This window comes from Mustela putorius, unplaced genomic scaffold (assembly GCF_011764305.1).
Source record: "Mustela putorius furo isolate JIRA1106 unplaced genomic scaffold, ASM1176430v1.1 tig00003834_pilon_pilon_pilon, whole genome shotgun sequence".
In the NCBI taxonomy this organism is placed as follows: Eukaryota; Metazoa; Chordata; class Mammalia; order Carnivora; family Mustelidae; genus Mustela; species Mustela putorius.
Genome location: NW_025421987.1, coordinates 71,004,617 through 71,025,956, shown reverse-complemented (window position 1 = coordinate 71,025,956; position 21,340 = coordinate 71,004,617). Strand labels below are relative to the sequence as shown.

The 21,340-nt window shown below is 37.2% G+C and overlaps 1 long non-coding RNA gene across 1 annotated transcript; it reads right to left on the bottom strand.

The window, feature by feature from the left end:
- Positions 1-10,680: 10,680 nt before the first annotated feature.
- On the bottom strand, positions 10,681-13,257 carry LOC123394351. Its single transcript, XR_006609027.1, has 3 exons — positions 13,083-13,257; positions 12,186-12,289; positions 10,681-10,789 (listed from the first exon to the last, which is right to left on the bottom strand). It is a non-coding gene; the product is annotated as an uncharacterized LOC123394351 (long non-coding RNA).
- Between the last annotated feature and the right edge of the window lie 8,083 nt (positions 13,258-21,340).

The window sequence follows — 21,340 nt, the reverse complement described above, 5'->3', positions numbered from 1 at the left end:
GATTTTCTAAGAGTAACAAATAAAATCAGATGGCCGATCTCAAAAAAAAATTTTTTTGAGAAATACAGTAAAGCAGACTATTCATCTTTAAAAAGTATATACTCTAAAAGCATCATGTTCTGCACATCCAGCTTTTTACTATGCTTGACTGGGAAGGAAGAGAGTGCTCTGGGCAGATGCTTCTGTTGAGAACAAGGTCGGGATTTGTGCTGCTGAATCTCTACCTTCATTATCACCCAGTCTCTCAATTCTCTTGATGATCACTATTCTCCTCTCTTTGTTTTATCTAGGATTTGATATTTTGTTTGGCATTATCTTCTCTGCTCTTCTATTTTGTCTCTTTTAGGAAATGCACATTTAAATCACCATCAAAACAGTCTGTCACCATTTCACTGGGTGCTAGTACTGTCTTGTCCGGAGAACACCACTGAGGTAGCAGGCCCTCCAGGTGCTTCCTCCTGTCTCCTATCCCCACCTTCCAAATGCAGACTCACCCAACTGCCCTGACAGCAAGAATCTTGAAGAGAAGTTTCATTTTTCTTTAGAAAACATAAAACATCCTAATCAGTTAAGGGCATTTTAATAATTGATTATCATATTAGTAGTTTCTAACACTGACCAGCCTAAACTCTTGCAGAACAGAGTGGAATGCCTTATTCCATTGATATCTATTACTAGAAGACTTTTATTATCAATTAAAGAATTTAATGTTTTCAAAAATAACTAAAAAATGAAATTGCACTACCCAAACCAAACTGATACATCCCCAAAGCCTCTGTTGACAATGATGTTGTTAGTGCATTTCTAGTTCACTATACCTAAATATAAATAAGCCTGAGTAAAAACTCATAACATACACACACACGCTATATTTCAAATTCATATCACAAGCAAAAACTCATCTACACTATTCTTTTTTAAAAAAATGAACGGTATTCTGCAGTAGAGCATGTTAACTTTTTTTTAATCCAGGATTTCTTTCTTCAACTATGTTCATTAGGTTCCTTAAGAGAAAATAAGATGTGAATTGTAGTGAAAAAAAAATAAAAAGAGGCAGTTTTATAACTTACCTTGTACCTACTAGAATAAGAGAAGTCTGATATTTTAAAAAATAAATTAATTAATTAAAAAAACAAACAAACCACTTCTGGCAGCAAGAAATGAAAAATAAGAAATGAGTGCATGCAAGATTTGACCATTTCAATGATATAAAAACCTATTTTCCCTTGGGTTTCAGCCTCTTTCTATTGTTTCATAATTATATCTTTACATTTTTATCTTTTTTAAGTATAATTAACATAAACTATTATGGGGGCACCTGGGTTCCTCAGTGGGTTAAAGCCTCTGCCTTCAGCTCAGGTCATGATCCCAGGGTCCTGAGATCAAGCCCTGCATCGGGCTCTCTGCTCAGCAGGGAGCCTGCTTCCCCCACCCCCGTCTCTGCCTGCCTCTCTGCCTACTTGTGATCTCTCTCTCTCTCTGTCAAATAAAAAACAAAACAAAAACAAAAAAACCCTATAATATTATATTAGTTTCAGGTGTACAACAACATTGATTCAACAATTCTATACATTAATTGATGCTCACTATGATAAGTATAGCCACCATCTATCACCATAAAACATTATTACAGTATTACTGATTATATTTCCAATGTTGTACTTTTCATCTCCATGATTTATTTATTTTATAACTGGAAGCTGGTACCTTTTAATCCCTTCATCTATTTCACTCATTCCCACTCCCACCTTCCTTCTGGCAACCACCAGATTGTTCTCTGTATTTAAGAGTCTGGTTTTTTTGTTTGTTTTGTTTTTTATATTCTACTTAGAGCTTAAATCTTACGGTATTTGTCTTTCTCTGTTTGACTTATTTCACTTAGCATACTGCCCTCTAAGTCTATCCATGCTGTCTGAAATGGCAAGGTCTTATTTTTTATGGCTAAATAATATTCCATGGTATACATATGCCACTCTTCTTTATCCATTCATCAATCAATGGACACTTGGGTTGCTTCCATATCTTGTCTGTTGGAAATAATATTGCAGTAAACATACAGGTGCATACATATTTTGAATTAGTGTTTTTGTTTTCTTTCACTAAATACCCAGTAGTGGGATTACTGGATCATATGGTATTTCTATTTTTCATTTTTTTTAAAGATTTTATTTATTTATTTGACAGACAGAGACCACAAGTACACAGAGAGTCAGGCAGAGAGAGAGAGGGGGAAGCAGGCTCCCTGCTGAGCAGAGAGCCCGATGTGGGGCTCAATCCCAGGACCCGGAGATCATGACCCAAGTCAAAGGCTTAACCCACTGAGCCACCCAGGTACCCTTCTATTTTTCATTTTTTAAGGAAGCTTCACGCTGTTTTCCAAAGTGGCTGTACCAGATTACATTCCCATCAACAATATACAAAAGTTTCCTTTTCTCCATATCCTTGCCAACACAACTATTTCTTGTATTTTTATACTAGTCATTCTGATTTGTGTAAGGTGATACTTTATTGTGGTTTTGATTTGCATTTCCCAGCTGATGGGTGATTTTTTGTCTATTAGCCATTTATATGTCTTCTTTGGGAAAGTGTCTATTCAGGTCATCTGCCCATTTTTAATCAGATTGCTTGTTTTTTTGCATTGAGTTGTATAAGTTCTTTATATATTTTTTATATTATCCTCTTATTAAATAAATGATTTGCTAATATCTTCTCCCATTCGATAGGTTGCTTTTTAATTTTGTTTATTGCTTCCTCCATTGCGTAAAAGCCTTTTATTTTGATGTAGTCCCAATAGTTTATTTTTATTTTTGTCTCCCTTATTTCAAGACACATATCCAAAAATATATTGTTAATGGCAATGTAGAAGAGATTACTGCCTATGTTCTCTTTTAGGGAAGAGGTTTCAGATCTTACATTTAGATCTTCAAACCATTTAAATTTATTTTTATATATAACATAAGAAAGTGGTCTACTTTCATTCTTCTCCATGTAGCTGTTGTTTTCCCACTCCATATTGAAGAGACTATCTTTTTTCCATTGTCTATTCTTATCTCCTTTGTCATAAAATAACTGACCATATGGGTATGGGTTTATCTCTGGGCTCTCTATCCTGTTCCATTCATCCATGTGTCTATTGTTGAACTAGTATGGTTTTTTTTTTTTTATTACTTTAGCTCTGTAGTATAACTTGAAATCTGGGATTGAGATACCTTCATGTAGCTGTATCTTTAAAAAACACTTTATATATGAAATGCTCCTCTTAAAATCTCAAGTGGCATTACATTTCTGAGGAGTCACAATCCAAACTATTTAGCTTGGCAATAATGAGTGCCGTGGCATTAATCTACATTTTTATTTGCCACAATTCCCAAGTCCAACTCCCCAACATGACCTCATTCCTGTGCCCCTTTAATGTGTTTCTGAGAACACTGTTCATCATATTATAATGATTGGTCTTCCTATCTCTGTAACTGGAGTATAAGCTTTTTGATAGCAAAGCTACATATTTCTTACACAAGTCAGAACAGTCACTCAATACATATGTGTACAATGAGCAAAACTTTAAAGGAAGAGAATCATTAAGCTCACAGTTTTTGTAGGAAGACTCCTTTCTCAGCATACTAACCAGGTTTAAACATGAAAAAGTATAAATCCCTTTTAGAAACATGCCATCAACTGTATTTTTCATAGACAGGAAAGTATACATACTTTAAAGAAACAGCCTTGCCCAGTGGTTGTAAGGACAAACTGGAGAACTATCCTGCCTGAGTCTACACCCGGGCCCCATCATTTACTACATGTATGATCGCAGCTAAGTGGCTTAACCTCCCTTTACGTACAGGGCTGTCATCTCTAATACGTAACTATTCATGACACTTACCTTACAGGACTGTTGTATTAAATGAGCCAACATGCTTAAAGCACTTAGGACAACTTTTGGCATGAATCATATAAGCCTCACTGGTGCTGGGTCATTCTCTTCTAAGGTTGTCATATTTGCAGTATCAGGCAATTCTCATGCAGCCTTTTTAAAATTGCATCTTATGTTTACTCACACTGGCCATGAAAAGCATTCCTGTGAGGGTGTATTAGTAAAAGCATTTTTTAAAGTTGCTGCTTTCAAATCAGTGCCTGGGCAGTAAATTTTCCAAGTGGATTCCAAAGAGTAGAATGTCCCTTTAGCAGGCTCACAGGAAGATGTCAGATAGTTATTGCTTTATTTTCCTCATAAATGGTCTACCCATCCCTTCACTGCACTTGTCCCAGTTCCTGTCAATACTGTCTATCTTCTGCGAAGTTATGTAAAGCAGAATGCAGTCACCTTAATACGAACTTGCCAGAACCTTTTTGAGGGCTTAAGGCTCTAACGCAATGCATCTTTATGTGGCAAACAAAATGACACTGGATTTTACACTGTCAGCTCATGCTAAGAACCCATATCAATTTATCTCCATAATATAACCTGCTCCATTTCATACAATTGCCTTACAATGCTCATTTAGGACTGCAGATTATTAAGTGTGTTCAATTAATGACTTTGCATTTTTCCAAATTAAATCTTCTTCCCACACTAATTTTATAATTCAATTAAAATAGGCCATCAAGATTTCTTAGAATGATTTGCTCTTTATAAACCCCCTGCCATTTTTTCTCCATTGTCATTGTTTTAGTAGGCCTACTGCTGAAATGAAGCTGTGGAGAAAAAGAAAATGTTTTCTAACTTCCTATATTACTTTGCCAGGGCTGCTATAACAAAGTGCCACAAACTGAGAGGCTTTGGCCCTGGCTTTTATCATCTCATAGTTAGGGAAGCTAGAAGTCTAAGATCGAGTTGTCGGCAGGGTTGCCAATGTTCGAGGGCTGTGACTAAAACTCTCTTCCTGCACCTCTTCTAGCTTCTAGTTTACTAGCAGTCCTCGGCTTTCCTTCATGTGTAGCTGCATCAGCCTCATCATCTTCCCATGACATTCTCCCTATGTGTGTGCCTCTATGCACAAATTTCCCCTTTTTATGAGGACACCAATCACACTGGATTAGGGAACTGCCCTATTCCAGTGCAATCTCACCTTAACTAACTATATCTGCAACAACCTTACTTCCAAATAAAGTCATATTCTGAACTACTGGGGGTTGGGATTGCAACATACGAATTGGCAGGGGGCACGTATACCAACCTATACCACTTCCCAGATCCAAAATGCTCTTGTAGGCAAGTCATTTTGAAAATTCTTTGGTCCAACCTCCTATTCACATAGAACAGATACGTCATGCAAAGAACTCACTGGATTTCTTGAGAAACCTACTGGTTCACTCCAAATCAAACCTGTGACTCAACACCTAAGATTTGCCCAGATTTCCCACAGGATGGGAAACAAAACAGCAACAGGAGACTTTTCCTCTTCATTTTGTGCATTTCCTCTAAGATTCTCAGATAATTAGGGCACCTGGGTGGCTCAGTCAGTTAAATGTCTGACTCTCGATTTCAGCTCAGGTCATGATCTCATGGTTGTGAGATCAAGCCCTGCACCAGGCTCCACACTGGGCATGGAGCCTGCTAAGATTGTCTCTCCCCTTCTCCCTCTACCCCTTCCCCTTCCTTCTCAAAAAACAAAACAAAAACTCAGAGAATTTTCAGTCAATCAAAGGAAGTAATGCTTGGATAATGTTTTCCAAATTACAGATCACAGGCATTATCCCATGTGACTCTCACAAATAACAACCTAGCAGACAGGCAACTACATCAAGTATTTTTATAAAGGAACTGCAATTTGAAGGTTAAGCTTACAGGCTCTGAAGCCAGAACAAATGGATATGGATCCCATATCTTTTTGCTTCCTGGTTGTTTCATCACATACCTCTGTCAGATACAAAAATGGGACAAATAAGAATCTTCACTTCATCGACTTGTAAAGATTAATATTTTAATCCATATAAATTGTTTAGAATGGTATCTGGTATATGAAATGTGTTCAGAAAAATGTGAGCTATTATTTTACAAATGATAACATTGAGTGAGGATCAGGAATACAAAATAACTTCTTCAAGAGGAATCAGTGATGAGACCCAACCTCAACCTCAGAACTTCTGCAGCCTTGCATGTCACCAGACAGCATTCCTAAAACACTTCATCTATAAAGAGCATAAACATCACACTCTGAAGTAATGAAGACACTGGGGACTCTGACATAGGAGTAGAAGAACATCGAACACTGTTACATGCTCAAGAAATCCCAAATGCCCAGGGCACTTGGGTGGCTCAGTTGGTTAAGCATCCAACTCTTGATCTGGGCTCAGGTCATGATCTCCAGGTCCTGAGGATCCAGCCCCATGTTGGGCTCTGTGCTCAGCAGGGAATCTACTTGAGATTCTCTCTCTCCCTCTCCCTCTGTCCCTCCCCACCCACGTGCACATGTGCACTCTCTCTCTCTCCCTCCCTCAAAAACAAATAAATAAAACTTTAAAAAAAAAAAAAAAAAAAAAGGAAGGAAGGATGAAAGAAAGAAAGAAAAGAAGGAAAGGAAGAAAAAAGAGAATGAGAGAGAAACAATGAAATCCCAGCAGCTGGACTTCCTGCTCAGATGCTAAATTTAGGGAAGGCGAAGTCCCTGCAGAACCCCATCAATTAGCCACTTGCGTGGACAGTTCTGAAATAGCTGGTTTGGCTGGAGCAAGAAAAGCTAAGGAACTGCTGCCCTGAACCTAAAAAAAGCTCATTTTTTGCCATATCCCACACACGTGACTTATTACAGCCACGAGAACTCCTTGTATTAGTATTACTATTTCTTAAATTTGCTGTGTTTTTCATGTCTCTGGGAAATATTCTATACCTTATGTCCAATTTCATATCACTGTTCTGTTTATCTTTAAGAATGAGTTGTATTTTTTTTATTTTCAACTCTTCTGGGAAAACTTCCCTCACTGCGTAGCATGATACAGATGGACCCTCCCCCTCTTTTCTTTTAGGACAGAATCCTCCACCATAGCACTTGTGAGCTACATTACAATCCCTGATTTCCTGGGCTCCATTCCCCACCACACTCAAGATACCATATTTGTTTTGGTATCTACAGTATCTTGCACAGAGCATGAATATTTATTAACTGAAAGAATTAATTAATTCATTAATTAATATATGAATAAAAAAGACAAGAAGACCTCAGAGTCCAAGCATCCAACCATTAGGCACATTATAATTCAAGTTGACTTCTGACCAGAGACAGGGAAGATGGAATAAGTAAGTGATGAGGAGAAAAGGTATGACTTTGTTTGTGTTAATGAAGCTCCAAGTTGTTCTTCCTGGATCCAGAGAATTAAAAAAGAAAGAAAATTCTGCCACCGTCTATCTAGCCCGATTTGCATGTGTTCAAATCTTCAAAGTATTCCCTCTGATTCCTTTAATCAATAGTTATTTTAGAAAGCTCTTCATTACTTCCTAATTGTCCAAATTCATTTTCTTCATTTTTCCTTATTAGAGGCAAATTTTTCAAATGAGTTAAGTAGATCAGTAATTTTAGAATCGTTATTAACTTCAAGCATTTCTCTCAGTTATTAGCATGTCCCTTCTCTCTCCAAGACCAGATTATTTTCTCCATTTTTAATAGGCCATCTGGTTCATTTTCTAGACTTTTTCCCCCTCATATATCTCTAATAAAGTCAACATTACCCTATCCTAAGATAAATCCATGTTTACTATAATCCTGATTCTAGAAACTTTATCGTATCTCTGGTTTTGGATGAAGATACAAGTGATTCCTTATATGTTAACATGTCAAAAAATAAGTAAATAATTAGCATTTATTTAGATTTTAATGCATCCCAACCAAATAAGTTTATAAAGTCAGTGCCATGGCCCACAAAACATTTTACAAATAATTTAAATGAATATTTTGATCCTTAAATATATTAAAATAAAAAATACACATATTCTTGACCCTAAGAATCCTACTTCTGGAAGTCTGTATCACAGAAATAAAAGTGCCATATTATTGTGCCAAAAACTTGGAAACAAAGTGAATGCTTATCAATAAATGGGTGGTTGAAAATGTATGGTACGTCTATACCATAAAATATTACACAGTTGTTTGTATATGAGTACATGAGCATAGACAAAGATATAAAAGAGGATGCTACTGGGGAGGAGAGAAGCTGGAAAGAAAGAGGGAGAAAAAAGGAGTAGGTTTAAAAAAAAAAAAAAAAAAGAGGGGAATTCATGCCAAACAGTATACAGGATATAATCTCCTTTACGTAAAATTGCATGTATGTATATGAATATTAATAAACATAAAAGAATGACCTGAAGGCAATAGAGCTGCATTTTTACTTTATTGTATATATGGTAATGTTTTATAACTTGATATTTCTAAAAATTTGAATTAATTTATCATTTGAATTATTTATGTAATTCAGAAACATTAAAATTACTTTCACTGTGATATATACTATACTGAGAAAGTTTAGTGTCAATCAGACCAATGATTATGTACTCAAACAAGAGAATGCAAATTCAGCTGAATAAGAGATAGTTATAGGCAGTACCACCAGACTACATTCAACCGTTTGATAGGGTAATGTCCTATCAACTATATTCTTTCAAAAAAACATTCTTTTTTGATTTTCATGTTTAATCTACTTCAAGACTCAGTTAATGTCATCCTTTCTTAATTGGGGGTCTCATTTATTTACCCAATTATTTGATTTCCTACGAAGCTTTTAAAATTCCTGAGACCCTTTTAAATTTACATACTTTGTGATATCTCATTTTGTTGGATAAATGTGATACCATGTAGGAAACATCAAAACTCCTACTTCAGGTTGTATATCTCTCAGAATTCATCCTTTCTCTTTTTAAATTCAACAGAGCAGTTCTGCAGTGAGAGAAGAAATGTGTCAAAATCTAAAGATAAACACAATTGGACAATAATGTCAAAAAATGAAATGTAGACTTTGCAAAGGTATTTTGTATGGTTGGTCTCTCATGACTTCCAGAACTTTCTGGTACATCAATAAACCTGTGGAAAGAAATACACTGATTCTGCCTACATTTAAGATAATCCAGTACTCTCATCAACCAAAATTGAACTCTCATCACCAAAATTGAAAAATAAAAAAATATATATAACTTAAATTTCAGAAAGAATTTTCATTACTTTGGTATATAAAAGTTAAGAGATTAAAATAATCAAAATATCAAGTACTGATGTAGAAGATAAAGAATAAATTAACCCAGGTGTAATTTCTAGGTCATTATCATTACCATATTTCTCCTTAATTACCTTTCTCCTCAGGGATTTGATGTTTTATAAGATTTGTTCTACCAAAATGAATTAACAAAGTAATAATTAATTTTTAAAATTCTTAATGAATCAATGACATGTGTAATTAGCCCATCACAGCTATTGATCAAGATGAGGAAACCAGCTTTACAGATGTTATTGAAACAATTTCTTTAAAGGAAAATAACTTGTTATCATGGGTCAATGTATAATTTCTGTTAGCTTCTGAAAAATGATGAGAATAGTTAAAGATATACACTAGACCTCAAAGAATACACTAGCCCTTGTTTCGGAATCAATATTCCATAGTGAAAGAATAAATTGGGGTTGAGAATCAGCTTCACATTAATTCACAAATTCGTCAAAAAAAAAAAAAAAAAAAAGAAAGAAAGAAAAAAGAAGAAAAGAAAAAGAAAAGCAAACAGCCCAGAAAAGGGTATCAGATTAATTTGTAAGAATAGCTTCCAGGTGACCCATGAAAAACGTGAGCCTTAACCTTACACCAAGAGCAGAGGAGAAAAATGGGCACCAGTGATGAGCTCTCAGCCACCTTCCAATTTCATTCACAAAGATCCAAATAACAGATAAGAAAAGGCAAAAGAATCAGCAAAAGATAATGACTACAATATTTTTGTTAGCTTTTTACATCTATTTCTTTAGCTTCTATAATATAGGTTTTATTTTGGTTTTTTTTCTTCCCTGAAGAGATAAATGCAGATGCAGTCACATTCTCTGGAGATTAGAATCAGATGATCAAGTCAAAACAAATCCTTTTGAAAGCACCCGATCTCATGGCAGATGCAGTAAAAGAGAAATCATTGGCTGTTTCGAAAATTTCCTATACAAGAAATATTTCAAATGCATGTGTTCAAAATTGACAGTTGATAGAGCTCCAGCCTTGAAAATTAGGTTACTAAGTTTTGATACTTTGAGAATCAAGCAAGTGTTGGGTTTTTTGTTGTGTTGTGTTTTCAATAAAGGGCACAAAAGTAGCAAATATCACATCACATTGAATTTGTGCTAATCCCCACTTCATCCACAAACCACAGATACCTCACAGAAAAATACTGTACCAGCACTTTCAAACCATTGCACTGTTAAAGATTTAACATCTGAGGTCAGAATGAGGTTTTCTTATTAAGCTACCATTTCCTTTACAAAACAGACTATTTTGTACTTACTGCTACCCTTTGAACTCTTATAGTGAATAATTAAAACTAAACTGCAAAGCATATTTTGTGAGGCTGAGTACCCTGTAGGTTGTAGGTTTTTGCTTAGTGGCTCATTTTTAATGCTCTCCAGTCTCTGGAGGGATAACCCTGCCATTAGTCTGAATCGACAAAATTGGCTGGCCCCTAAAAGCAAAGCAGACAGCTCCAAATCTTAATCAAATAGTCTTGTTGGCGACTCACCATATTGACGGTGGGGGCCTTGGAAACCCTCTGAGCACCGGCACCACTGGGCCTCACTGTCTGAGCACCTCTTTCCATTGAAACATGTCCCCACTGCAGAGACAGCTAAAAGCAGTATAGACAAGGACGGTGAGAGAACAAATGGAGTTGACGGAGAAAAAGAAAATCCTCATCAGTACGTCACTAATGAAAATACAATCTGGAAATTGTATTTCAAGGCAAGATCACACAATGTTTTCATGATAAGTTAAGGCCTTACTGTTTAAAGCCATGTGGGCCTCTGTTATCATCCACATGCCCTAGAAGCTTGTACCAATGCAGATTCTCAGACTCTACCCAGACCTACTGAGTCAGAATCCACATTTTAACTTGATACTAGATGATTTGTATTCATTTCCAAGTTTGGGTAGCACTAGGATAAAGAATTACCATGGAGAAGATGACCATGGGACCAAAACAATCGAAAAGTCAAGTGAGAAATACTAATATTCACCAGAGGCAAAGGACTATGACAGGTGTCATCAACAATATAAAGCAGTCATCTCACAGTCATTAATTTCCAGGAGTTTATAGCATTGTCGAAATGACATTGTGGGCAGATGTTTTCAACTGAGCTTAAACCAGCCAGCTGCAGTGGTCTCACACAGCATGCAAATACACCTGACCCTTGGTGCACCACTCAACACTAAGCCTACTTAACATGGGAAGCCTGCGGCAACTTCACTAAGATATTTCAAGAGCAGGAAGCACGGTGGGGAAGGAAGCAGGATGCCTACAAACTCCCGAGGGTACAGGATAGCAGGAGAGATGAATGGTTGTACTGTGGTGCTGCATTGATTGCAACACACTGAAGCATTTTAAGTGACTTCACAATAACCATAAACACATAGGGAAGGGAGTAGCTAAACAGAGCCATTTCTCTGGGCATAAATGAACTCTATAATGCCATGAGTGCGGCTGTTTGAGTGCTGTCAAACATACTCCAAAGGTTCTGGAACACCCTCACCAGAGGTTTGCAAAAGGAACTGCATACCTCATCTTAAAAAGTAAACTGCCTCCAGAGTTCTGCAATTAATCATGACAAGCACAGGTTGAGAAATCCCATTTAGATTTAGTACAGTGATTTCCCTCCAGACTTTTGAATCAACTGTGGATTACAAATTTGATGATATGGAAAGGGGCAAACAGAAAAGGGAGATAAAAGTCAAGGTGTAACCTGTCTGGCTTTAAATAAACTGTCTTTTAAATAAAGAGACAGAATATAAAGCAACAGTTCTCTGGGTTCTGAGTTCTGACCTGTCATTAGGAATGCTTAACAGAAAAGCTTTTTGTGCTTTTTTTGCACATGTCAAATGTGAATTTTCAGTCCAAAGGGTTGTTCTGAATCTGTGGTGATTCTAAAGATGCCTAAAACTTGACAGGCATGGTATGATTGGAGACCAAAACAGGGAAACCATTAGTTCTCGTGACAGAGTGTTGAACTGGAAGAATGAGAACTTACAGTGTGGGCAGCCAGGTTCATGGTCCCACAGGCTCCGACCCGGGCAGCACTTATAGATGGGCTGCGTGCTGTATGCTTGTCTGTACATGGTATAGTTCCGAATCCTGTGAAATACAAGAATTGAGTTCAATAATGCTTCCTCTTAAGGCAAAGCTGTTATTTTGAGACCATTAAAACATTTTCCCTCCAACACAAATCCTACCATTTATACACACACACAAATATATTATTTGCTTATACTATACACGTACACAGACACATTCATCACTCATTACATATCCAACAAGATTATATAACTAAGATTCAGAATCAGTATAGGGTAATGAAAATTAAGAATCGAAGATCCCCATGTCCTGTGGTTTAAACTATCCAAAGGGTCACTCAAGCTATCAAGAATGAAATCCAAAATTATGAAGAGAATAATGAAATCCTGAAGGATAATAAGGTACATGCTTTTCAACTGAACATGAAAGGCTCCTAAGCTATTGGTCCCAGTATAGTACACTTTCTTAGCAGTGGTGACATCACCCATAAGGAGATGAAAATTGGTTCTTGGGTGGGAGGGGTGAAAAAAGATGTTAGCTAATACAGTGGTTTTGGGTCCTATAAAGGAGCACAGTATACAAACAGATAAAAGTATATCTGTGGTATTAAAACTTCACAGGGGAAGGGGACAATCTCTAAAATTAAAAAAAAATAAAATAAAAGAGTTTACAAAAGCTCCTTAAGGAGGCAATAATAAACACAAAGTTGAAAAGATTACACTCTTCAATAATGACCTCTCAGTAAACCAAAATACCAAATATCTCTAAACAGGCTAATTTTCTTCCCATCAGATCTATGTCATATATATTCTCTATCCCCAAAGTATTAACCTACTTTCTTCCCATCATATACCTTTCCTCATATCCCAGCCCAAGGGATCATTATTCAAGGCCAAGTCCAAGTTCCATTCCTTCCATTCTTCCTTTCCCCAATATGACAATGTCTTTCTCCTCTCTCAAAAATGGAACCTATTAGACATATCATTTTTTATGACACAACTTTTCACCATCTTGAAGTGTAATCTCATATTTTTATGTGTGTATATCTGCAATAGGGATATAAGTACAGGTTTGCATACATATATACAAACAAAAGTATTATTAGTTCGGCAAAGATGCCAAAATTCTCTGAACACTGCCTCACCTCCAGACCCAGTGTCATAAGCTTAAAAAACAAAAACAAAACAGACCCAGTGTCATTTGCTTAAAAAACAAAAACAAAAAAGAAAACTACTATGTTCTTGAGAATAAAGATATAAAACATGTTTTACTTATTCGTGTTTTTATTCCCAAGTCTGAATGTCTATGTGGTGGCAGACTTTCTTTGGTTCAATCTAATATCAACAATGATTAAACCCCATGAGGGAGAACAGAAAATCTAAGTGAAAAGTCATTTTCAAAAACAAGTCCTCTAAGAACAAACATATTGAGTACCTACTGTGTACCAAGCATGGTATCACATATATTAAATATGTTTTCAGTTAATCCTCACAGTTCCATGCATGGCATCATTTTTCTAATTTTACACACTAAGGCCCAAAGAAATGTAAAAAATGTGCCTAAGGCCAAACAGCTAGTAAGAGCCAGGGAAAATTTTCTGATTTAAACTTGATTTAAATTTCCTGAGTGCAGACCAAAAAAAAAAAAAAAAAGGCTATCTATCTGAAGTTTAAACAGACACACACACAATATATACATGTCCATATTCACAATTATAGTCTTATTTTATTTCGTCCTGTATTGCCAGTGTTCTGCTATTTCTATACAATGACAAATCCAGTTATTTATAAATGTTCCCAACTTTCCTTGATGATATAATAATAGTGATAGAAATGATGTGATAAATTTATTAATCTAAACCAAATCTTTTAACTTTAAATATATTGAATTCAGACCCAGTTGGTTCATTTACATAAAAATTAATCCATGAGCAACTATTTGCTTTAAGAGGTACTCAGATGTTTTGTAAAGCTATTGTAACACTTTGATTAAAAAAAAAAGTCCGTATGAAGGCTTGACTCCGAAAGCACTGTACTGGCTTTTTCTCTCTTCTTCCAGCCTGCTGAGTTAATCCTAATTCAAAGGCCATAATAAAGTTAAAGAAGCTCTAGGTTTCAAAGAATTACAGGAGAACCAAGGGCAGGTCAGTGAGTGGTTCACAACCTGAGATGCCCTGGATCCAAGTTGTGCTAAATTTAGCAAACCAACACAATATTCCTTGTTTCTCAGTCTTCTGATCTTCAGCTTTCAACAGTCTCTCATGCCATGAGGTAAAATTAGTGGCATCTAACCCAAAATAACTCACACATAAATGAGGCTTAAAGTGAAATAACGATATATCTTGTCTCTGAAAGAAAGTATGTATTAACTCTGAAAGTTCCTGGTGGGTATATCTTATCCTCCTTTACTTCATTATATAATTATTTTCTAAAATTTACTGGATGAAAACTTCAGATGCAGTTGAGCCCTAGAATTTTGAGTTTTAGTAATCAAAAGGAACTAGTGGAAGCACCCTTACCTTCTTTCATAACCACATATCTTGTGAGGCCAGCAGAGCCCTGCCTCCAAATCTGACAGTGTGCGTGAACACCTGCGCATACAGGTGTGGGAGTTCCCCCACATTCAACCGCTGTTATTCCAAACATTTGGCCTTGGGGGAAAAAAAGAGTAGTAATGTGATAAAAGTAGATTGTTTCTCTGTGTATTACACATGAATCATTTATTTCTCCATTTTCCACAAAAACTGGTGGCGACTGACATAAATACATTAAGTAAGAAAGAAAAATAAAGTCAATATAAAAAAAAAAATTCAGGCCCAGGAAAAAGAATAATCAGAATAAATTTTAAAAATAAGGAGACAGGTGGCGCAGTGGGTTAAAGCCTCTGCCTTCGGCTCGGGTCATGGTCCCAGGGTCCTGGGATCGAGCCCCATGTCAGGCTCTCTGTTCTGCGGGGGCCTGCTTCCTCCTCTCTCTCTCTGCCTGTCTCTCTGCCTACTTGTGATCTCTGTCTGTCAAATAAATAAATAAAAAATCTTAAAAAAAAAAGAAGAAGGAGACAGGGATGCCTGGGTGGCATCATGCTTGGTAAACATTTCCTTCGGCTCAGAGGTCACGATCCCAGGGACTTGGGATGGAGTCCCATATCGGACTCTCTGCTCAGCTGGGAGCCTGCTTCTCCCTCTGCTTGCTGCTCCCCCCACTTGTGTGTCTCTCTCTCTGATGAATAAATGAATAAAATCTTTTAAAAGATAATAAAAATAAAAATAAGGAGACATTTAGAAGATAAATATAAATATCATGAGTTACCTTATGCTTAGAAAAAACTAGTTGTGAATTAAGTTCTGACCTCTTTGGTAGCTGAAATTTAAAAAAAGAAACAATTGCATGCTTCTTTTTTTTTTTTCTTTCGTTTCTCTTTAGAAGATTTTATTTTTACATTTGAGAGAGAGAGAGAGGGCACAAGCAGGGGGAGCAACAGAGGGAGAGGGAGAAGCAGGCTTGCCACTGAGCAGGGGGCCCTATGTGGGAAGCTTGATCCCCAGACTCTGGAATCATGACCTGCACTACAGTCAGAGACTTAACTAACTGAGCCTCCTGGGTGTCCCCAGTTGCACGATTCTTGCCATCCATGAAAAAAAAATCAGTCTAATTTAACAAAAGAAGTTAAACGTTTCCTGGAAATTATTTCTGAACCGTATTTTCCATCGGCATGTTTAGTTCAGTTTCACACATAACGTTTGTTTAAGCACAAATGTTTTTCAACTGGCATTATTATATTCATATTTCCTCACAGAAAGTTTATACAAATTTACAGGATTTTAAACACATTAATTTTTAAATGTATGGCGCTAAATAAAACTGACAGTGTGGAATGTCAGAGTTAAATTTTCTTTTTTAAGATTGTATTTATTTATTTATTGGAGAGAGAGCGTACACATGTGGGATACACAGAGGAAAGGAAGGGGAGGGAATGGGAGAGGGAGAGAATCTTAAGCAGACTCCAGAAGCATGAAGCCCAACAGCCCAGCATGGGACTCAATCTCACAATCCTGGGATCATGACCCGAGCCAAAACCAAGAATCAGTCGCTTAACCATCTAAGCCACCCAGGCACCCCTAAAACCTTTTTTAAATGGAGGAATGCTTTGCTTTGTGATGAATGATTTACTACTCCATATCAACTGTTTTATATATGAAAACAATACCAATTATAAAAGCAAGTTGGCCCAACCATGCTAATACTTTTCAGGCATTCAAAGTCACCTAAATTCCATGTACTGACCTCACTGGGATCAGACTTTGATGTTCTTGCCTTCAGAAAACTCACTATCTAGCTAAGTTTCCATGCTTATAATCTGTTAAAAATCAAAATGATTTCTGATTCAGGAATCCTAGTCAGCCCCTAACTAATGCTGGGAACTTGTCTGGCAACACAATAATGATGCTGATAAGAACATCTAACAGTTCTGCCCACACTGGAATCAGTTATCCCACCCTGTACAGCTGTGGTCTCTTTCTGGGATCACTTCTTTCCAGGGCTCTGACCAAATCTCACCATCTGACTTCACGTATAGCCCAACTCTCACTTCCAGAGATATTTCTGAAAGGAGACTCTTTAAAGAGTATTAACTTCATCTAAATTGAAAAAAAAATCATGTCAAACTTTACTTATGAGCTTGCATAGCCCATTTTAATGCTTTAGGTAAATACTGTAATAAAGCAATAAATGTAAAAACCGCACATAATTTGGGCATCCACAATGTCATCAAAAATTGGGTGGTGGGCCTAAAGAAAACCTTACTTTTCAAAAATTCCATATCAGATTCTCTGCCTATACTCACATCTTTATGTGGGTTTTCATGGCTCCCAACTAACTCCAGTTAGAATGAGCTCACTATACCTTTGCTTTTTCATGGTTTGAAACCTTATACCTTATCCAGCCTTGAACTTCATTTCGTGACCTACCCTTCATCTATTATCCATCCATCCATCCATCCATCCATCCAACAAATGCTGTCATCTGCACGTGCCAGAAGCATTGCCCCACACAAGGATTTGAGTATCAGTAGTTATTTGGGAGGTGCAAAAGACACTGGTAAGTGAGTAGTGAAGTGAGACAGGGAAAAAGAGTTAGCTAATTTAAAAAAAAAAAAAAAGCATTATGGAGTCAACCAATGCTTCTGATAACCAGCATTCCAAGTACGTAAGGGAGCATGGGCATTTATATACTAATTCCTATCAGTGATTAATTGAAGGCTATTTCCTCTCTAACATTTTAGGCAGCAGCACAGGTAGGCAAAATCAGCTTCCAGAAGCCAAAGAAGTCATCAGGCAAAGAAATGCAAATGTTGGCAGTTGAAGGCCTGCCAAGGGTGTGATGGTAAAGCAGAGGGGACTTGGGCGCTGCACTGATGACTTCAGCTGCAGGTGGTACCCAAAGAAAGTCCTTATTCACTTTGGATTGATAGGATCCAAACAGAGAAGAGAGAGAAAGTAAAAGGACCTAAATATATACAAAATGTGAACTGCTAAGCTGGAAGCCTAAGGGAGCTGAAATGCAGATGGGGAAGCTTACTAACATTCATTAATTAAGAAAAGACTCACTGAGGAGCTGGCATTGTGACCTGAAAGGGTAAAGAGAAGCCAGTCATAGAGGAGCCCCCAAGTGCCATTCAGTTAGAAGAAACAGAACAAGCAGAGGCTCTACAGGTGAAAAGGTTTGGCCTCCAGAGGATCTGAAAGAAGGCCAAATTGGCTCAAATGAAGAGATGCTTGGTAGGGTGGACAAGGATTTTCAGGCTGAAAAGTTTTGATTTTTTTTTCCCTCAGAACATTGGAAGCCACAAAGTGTCTCTAGAATTCTGATTTCTAGCCTCCTTTCTCACAGCCAGGATCTGTGATGCCAACTGTAGCAGTTTCCTTGACAATGACTTAGGCTATACCTGCTTCCGGGCAATACATGGGACAGTTTAGCCCAAGCCAGCCCAGCCCCAAATCCCAGAAATCCCCCCACACTCCCCTCAGGAATCTTCCTGATTCCTACAAAGAAAGAAGTCCTCTAAAGCCAGCAGCACCAGTGAACATGGAAAGGCGCAGAAAACATTTTATGGATCACAAGGAAATTGCATTTGACTAAATAAAGTTTCCAGGAATCTATCTGTAATCCAGATGATCACAAAGTAATTTTTCTGATGACATCATAAGAAATGTTAATGTGACTTCAAAACTTCACATTTTATGATTGAACCTTAGTTAACAAGCAGCATAGTTTTGGTTAAGGTGAGTTTTTATTTCAGGTTAATTCATGCCGGGGACCGTTTAGTAAAACAGTATCATTCTTGACTCCCAAGTACATGTAGCTAAATAAAGTCAGCCACTTGGTTATCCTGCATGTGTCCTGGGTATATTCTGATTTTTTAAAAAAATTAATCTTTCTTAACTATGAAATCTATAAATGCTACCAGTAAAAAAGCCTCTATGGATAAATATAGAAAGTCAAAAGTGCCCCCAAGGTGTTCCCAGATATAACCACTGCCGACAGTCTGATGTATTCATATACAACACTTTTTAGTCACACACAAACATATTTTTGCACAAATGGGATTACGTTTACTTACTATTGTTTAAATCGTGCAGCAAGTATTTTTTTAATTAGCAAACAACATGGTATTTTTTTTCAAAAATATAGAATTGCTTTAAACTTTTTGTTTTTTTACAGTATATGGACTTATCAGAATAATATATCAGAATTAATTTAACCAACACCATATTGACATTTAACTGTTTGTAATAGTTTGTAACTATAAAGAACTTGGATGTCAGCCCCCTATGCAAACAACTGAAGTACAAATCTTTTTTCTTCTTAGATCTTTTTATGAAATATTAGTATCCCCTGTGTCCTCTTAGCTCAGGTTTTCTTTTTTTAGCCTTTCTCCCATATGTGTTATGCTCTATCAAGCATCAGGTTATCAGACTCTCTATTTTGAAGCTTGAGGCACCAGAGGTTGATTGGAAGCTATGAATGATAGAAAGGGTTTATACTTGGTGGGCTCACCGGCAGGTGATTAAGGGTGAATCTTTTTTTTTTTTTTTTTTTTTTAAAGAAGGTCTTAAATGTCAGTGTATGAAAATCTGATTTCTAGAGCCATTTCCCCCCAAGAAAAGAATCCTAATCTTCTGCTTGGGGAAGCAGACATTGTACCTGAGTGGAAATTGAACAGAGCTATCTGTCCAGCCCTATAGTTTGGAGGAGGGGGCCTGGAGAGTTCAACAGCTTTACATATAGTCTTTCATATAACTCTTCCATCCTGCCCCACACATCTCCCCTGTGCATTCCTTGCCTTCATTCTAAATAGTAAATATTGACCATCTCCAGGGTTGCATATGAAGGGACGAACAACCAACCAAGATGATGTAAAGATTACATCAAACTGAAAATACCTGAGCTACAGAAACAGAAAGAAATCTTATCTGAACTTCCCCTGTGTGACTCAAACCGAGATTTAAAAGTCATCTGCTACCTCCACCCCATCCCACAAACACCACTCCAGGGAAGTTTCCAGTCAGGGAGACTGAACTGGGACACTGGAACATTTCAAAGCAAATTTATGTAAGCAAACTTCATCAGAACCTTCCATCATTTAAAGCCCTAACCCCTTGCCCTTTATTAAGCTGGTATAAAAAATCCTTATCCCTAGCTGTTCAGAGAGCTCCTCTCTACAAAATACTCTGACATGTATGAGTAATACATTTTACTCTTATTAATCTTTCTGTTATCAATTAATTTGCAGGCCCTCGAACTCCTGACCTAAGTTGGTAGAGGAAAAGACTTTCCTCTCAGTAGTTTCTCCAGCAAGGATGGGATGAGTCTTGGGATCTCTGACCAAGCTGGCCAAAGTAAGCTTTCTTAGCAGTCAGATCCCAGGTCACTGCTCATGGTGTAGTTGGGCAAAGGTGGCAAGAGCCTCTCATCTTTTCAAAAGGAATTTTTCAAAATTTAATTTTACAGGAGAAACCATTTTGGTTGAAACTTATCCAGTTCTCTGGGTATTGGGACTCTTGGTTTGGATCTCCTAGAATAGCCATTGTGTTCTGTTTGTCACTCTCTTTTGTGCTGCTATTTTGTGTTGTGCTGTCTAAGAATGTTGCTTGTCATAAGAAGAATCACAGGCTAAAACACAGGCATAGGTCCCATATGCCTGTTATTCAAGCCAACCTCACACAGACTGGTGACTCTGTGGTTCTCTCCAGACTAATGCTGCTTAAAACAAATTTAGTTGGTCACCAATAAAACCAGATGAGTTTCTTCTTCAGTCCCACTTTTGTGTCCTGAGAGCTTGGCTTCGAACCAGAGAGAGCACTGTCTCTGACTTTCTGCAAGCCAGTGAGTACAAATTGTCAGGTCTTTGCTCAGAGGTGGCCAGCCATTAGGTTGGGGCCTGAAATAGGATGTACACAAGCAAAGCTATCATCCAACCATTACCATCTCTTGGTAAAGGTCACCTAGGTCTAAATCTTAAAGGGTCTCAGACTGTAAGGACCTTTGTCATCTCTTTCTCCATTGCCCTTATGGTGCTGAGACTTTCCATCTCAGTATTGCCTTGCTGGTATCAGAGACAAGCAGCTCTGTGACTAGAGGTGCCTTACTTTTGTGGGACGGTTGGAACTAACCATTCTTTCTGCCTATGGCCACTTTCACCAATGGAAACTAGGGTTCCTTCTTTTCAGCTATAGTTGGGAGTGATTTTGAATTATGAGAGTTTCATCTTATGCACCCTCTTCACTCATTCATTCATTAGTGCATTCATAACTAAGACATAAAATGGCTTATTGATGTGAGTTACAATTGGAATGGGGTTACCTATGCAGATCCTACACACCAATGGTTAGATGATGGAGTCTTTGATTCAGAAAAATTTTTCGTATTTAAAAGATTTTTAGAGAGCTTTCATCATGAACAAATGATACCCATAAGAAGACCAAATTGAAATGGACATAAAAAAGTATCATGGCTAGCCTAAAATATTCCTGTTATAAAATTAAAAAACAGAGATCATTCAAACTTTAGGTCTCTTACCCCCATCAGAGGTTCTCAAAGAACTCCCAAAAGC